General features: G+C 30.4%; 1 long non-coding RNA gene across 1 annotated transcript; it reads right to left on the reverse strand.

Moving 5' to 3' along the window:
• Positions 1 to 1,999: 1,999 nt before the first annotated feature.
• LOC114078604 lies at positions 2,000 to 3,212 on the reverse strand. The gene is made up of 2 exons (XR_003580235.1): positions 3,127 to 3,212; positions 2,000 to 2,488 (listed from the first exon to the last, which is right to left on the reverse strand). It is a non-coding gene; the product is annotated as an uncharacterized LOC114078604 (long non-coding RNA).
• Between the last annotated feature and the right edge of the window lie 1,787 nt (positions 3,213 to 4,999).

Below are 4,999 nucleotides of genomic sequence, written 5' to 3' on the forward strand. Positions count from 1 at the left end.
AGTCCAAATTTACTCAATTCCACTAACAACTAGGTTTACAAAGATAAGTCCTCCATAGTTGAGAAGATCATTTGAGATTACTAGAATGAGCTTCTATCCGTTGAACTAGTAAGAGAAATATTGAAGGTAGCAACATCTTGAATCCCATAGAAGAAAGCTACAAATATGTTTACTCTTTAAACAACACAACCACATAATTACATCCAAGTTATTCAATGATCACTTTGCTAATCTGAAGTAGATAAACATATTAAGATGTAAATCCGATTGCAAAAGCATAGGTCCATGCCTAAAAATTGACGGGGGTGTAAAACCGTTTCTTAACCAATGTTCACCAAATTGATGAACAATGACTAAGAAATTTAACAAGAATGGCAGAAAGATGAAATGGGGAGAGAAACGTTGAAAGAACCTAGACAAACATCCAAACATCCATTTTGTTGTAGAATTTGGTAAAAGTGTTATTAAATAAGATCTACAGAGGATCAGTAGCATGGACTCATTAATCATGCTTGCATATTTTGGAACTTTTAAAGATTCAAATTAAAGGTCAACTTTAATTGGTTATAAAAAAAATATTATTCTTCAATTAGGTTCCTAAACCATGAAGTTAAGTGCAGCAATTGGACTCTTTGTCTCGCTTAAGCTTAACTTCAGTACAACCACCAAGGCAATAATTATCACTAAAGCCTGTAATTTATCATGCATGACCTCTTTGTTATAACGGTCATACTAATAAAGCTTGTAAGTTATCATGCATGACCTGTAAGTTAAAACAAAAACCTACCAATTTAGTATTGGCACTACACTCGAATTAAAAGCTTAAAGTCAATTCAACATGTTATTATCACATATTGAAACGGTGAACTCAAGACTCACTACAACCCATTATCACTAAGCATGTGCCTGTTTCATGCTTTTCAGTCATTTACGGAAAAAAATAAAATTTCCTTTATTTCCTTTTCCTTTTCGTTTTTCCGTTTTTCTCCTTTGCTCTTTGCTTGACATACCTTCTTATTTGTTGGTGGTTCCCATAAATTATTCACTTATGGTGACGAAAACTAGAAAATTGTACCTCATTATTGAACATAAAACAATATAATTTGAGAGCTAGTAGATAAACAAAAAATACGGATGGATCTTACTCAAGGAACAATATGAACTTAAACATAACTCAACACCAATATGTACGTCATGAGATGAGGATTTTCCAAAACTAGTTCATTTTTTTACCAATAGGATACTTCACAAACACCAAAAGTTTGATATTATGCTTCTTTTCTTTTTGAAAGATCAATAATAATGGAACCACAATTATCTTAAGCATATTTTGACTACTAAAATTCATATTATGATATTAAAGAAATATCAAACATATTATATTCAAAGTGGAATTCTATATTGAAGTTGATAGTTTTGTATTGATGTACAGTTTGTAAAAATGTTTTTCCATAATCTAGAAGATTACTAAACATTTGAGAGCCAACTACTAAACGTGTTACTTAGATTCTTAACAAAACTTATGACTTCCAATTCAATTTGGTTCTATGGTAATGAAAATACACACTTGAATTCTCGAGTTGAAGACATCAAGTTTATTCCAAAGAACGAATGACTAAAACTACTTTAAGCATTAACGAAAGCAAATTGTATGCACATACATGTGTTTTCAAAGACCTACTTAAGGTGCGGTTAAGCTCTGAAGTTGAGTGAAAAACAAGTTAAGCACCACAATTAATTCCTCTGTACATATTGTTCTTATTCTTCGATTGATTTTATTTTTGTTTTTTTACTTATAAAAATTGTAATATATTTAAGCTTAAATCTCTAATAGACCTTATTACTTTTTTTCACAATTGCCTTCCATAATATCGCCTTACACACAAGTTAGACATATGGCTCTCTTCCACAATTGTCTTTATTTCAGCGGAGGTGAGAAGCAATTAGACTGTTATACCACTTCTTGTTTTAATCCCTCAAAGTGATAATGTAGTAAATGAAGCATCAATAAAAGCTTTCATTCCATGAGAATGATACATGCAAACATATATGTTGCTCTCTAGAAGTTAAAGTTAGACACAACTTTAGTCATTTTCTAAAGTGCACAAGGGGGAAATAGAAAGCATGTTCTTCATTCTTTCTAACTTTACATCCTTTTGTGTTAAATATTTCATGTGCATCCAAGCTTCACATGATGTTTAAAAAGTATAAACACTGCATCTTTCGTTCTACTCCTAAAATCTCCCTGAATGAATCTTCTTTTATCTCTCTTTTTCTCGTAATCTTATTGCCTCTCGGAGTAAGTAGCTTAGAAATACAATAGTTCCACAAGAAGAAACAGTAAATCCGTAAAACGTCACATTTTTTGAATTTACAACATGCTTGAGAAATAGTAATAAATAACATGATCTTACGCGTACCACACTGCTGTCTTTTCCGGAATGCGACATCTATCAAACATGTTGCGAAAATCTGGAAACTCCAAAAACTCAACAAAGTAAAAAGTTTTCATTAGTTTCATATCCAAGCACAAGATCACACACACAACCAAAAAAACAAAAAAATAGTCTATGTATCAACTAAAAATATTCCATTTTGTTCTTCTTGTTCCAGAAAAGAAAGATTTGACCGACCAATTAATAAAAATTAGAGAAGTATGAATTCCCTTCAACCAACAATCTGAACCAACAAAAGAGCTTAAAAAAACAAAATAATTAAAAAACGAAAAATCTGTCATATACAAAATTACCATTGGCTGTAAACCATAAAAATCTCTTTATAACTAGGTATGTCTGGAATCAACCCGTGAACAACATTCTTTTTAGATTAAACTAGAATTAACCCCTCAATGATAATTTTTTTTAAAAAAAAAAACCTAAACCCATAACAATCTTTTTTTTTCATTAATCAAATTTCTCAAAAGCAGTGAATAACAAACCCTTTGGATCGGACTAAAATTAACCTATGAACAACACTTTTTTTTCAAAAAAACTGAACTCATAAAAATCATTTTTTTTGCGTAAATCAAAATTCTCAAAAGTAGATTCATTCCATTTTTTATCAAACATCAAACTGGGTAGATATAAAAAACCGAAAATCATGAAAAAAATGTAAAATTGAGCATACCTTTGAGCAATGTTTGCAGAAAATAGGTTTCTCCAAAAAAAATGAATCATCATTCATGTCGTCTTATATATACACAAACAGACAATTTTATATCATCACAATATGTATTTATTGTGAAAAAAGAAATAAAATTTAAGGCAGAATACAATTGATGGTGTTTTTTAAAGTTTTTATGACGAAAGATTAAATGCCTTACATAATTATTTAATTTAAATAGTAAGATATGCCCCTATTTTTTTAAATAACACATACTCCCTCCTTTTTTTCTAATTGATATTTTAAAGTATTTATTCTAGTATTTCGGTAGCAATTTTTACATTTGATTTTACTTCTTTAAGATTATCATATTTATAATTTATAATCTATGTAGCCAATTTCCCATGAAAAACATTCTTTTCTTGAAAAGAAATTGTGAAAAATGTAAATAAAGTATATATACGAGACAATAGTATGCTACACTGAAATAAATAAATAGATTTAAAAAAATTATTAATAAGAATAAAAACTATATTTTATAATTTAAATATAATTTTATGTTTAGTAAACATCAAAATCATATTTGTATGTTATCGTTATAGTTTGAATAATTGTGCTTCATAGAAAATTTATGATTGTTATGGGTCATCAGATTTGTATAAATCGATGGGAAGAGCATCAAATTTATATGAATAGATGGCAAATGTTTCTCGTTTGTATAAAAGAGCAACATTTATATATGTATATCAGTTAGATAATTGTATAGATGTAACTAATATGTATATATTTCAATGATTGTCTTTGTATATCTACATAAAATTTTAAATTGTATACAATTGAATCGAAATATATTTTTATATCAAATCACTCTCTCGTTTTATACAACACAAATTATACATTGTCATTCGTATAATATGTGTTTTTCGTAAAGTGAGAAAGAAAGAAAGGCAAAAGCGAATTCGGTAGGCGAAGATACGTATTTTTACAATTATAAGTATTCATGATTTTTATTTGCTGGCCTATCATATTGATTATCCCTAGCATAGTTCGGAGCTATTTCAGGAATCATAACCCTGTTTTTCGTTGTTATAATTTCGGACACCTCCTTGGTTCACCAGACAGTTAGCTTCCTCATCAATGTCAACATCCTGATATTTTTACACGTTTTATTTTCCCACAACATTTACTATATAAGACTAAGATAAAATATGCTTTGTGAGCAGATTTATTTATGTCCGCATATGTGCCATTTCTTGATCGCTTTCTTCTTCTCTCTTCCACTATTTAGCTGAAAGTTCAGATGTGTACCTCAGAGCTCCTACCTCTGCATCTCTAGTGTACCATGCTCTGTTGTTCTTTGAGACCTCATCTAATAATTGCATGATCTCAGCAAACGATCTTCTCATAAATGAGCCTCTACAAATAGCATCAACGACAGATTTAGTTACATCATTCAGAGACCTATAAAAGGTGTAATTAAGATTCATTTTGGTAAGACAATCTTTGGGGCAGTTATTTAGCTTTTAGATGAATATCAGCCAAGTATCATGCATTGCCTCTGTTGGTAGCTGATTATGTGTACTAATCTCATCGTTCATCTACCACTCCTTTGATTTTCGGGAAAATTGTTCTAGGAAAGCGTCCTTCAACTCGTTCCAAGTACGGATGGAGTCATCTGGCATCTCATTCAACCAGTTAGTCACCTGTCAAGTAAAAGACAGGGAAAAAACACCTCAACCTCAGCTACTTTGCTCACTCAAGCGATCTCTTGTGACTTACAGATTTCCAAAGAATTCATTAGGTATGAATTTTCATCATCACTAGCAGTTCCTATAAATATACCTTTTAGGTTCAGCAAGTGGAACACAGTGCTAGTCATTGCGAACTTAACACCAGG

Source organism: Solanum pennellii, chromosome 9, assembly GCF_001406875.1.
Source record: "Solanum pennellii chromosome 9, SPENNV200".
Classification (NCBI taxonomy): Eukaryota; Viridiplantae; Streptophyta; class Magnoliopsida; order Solanales; family Solanaceae; genus Solanum; species Solanum pennellii.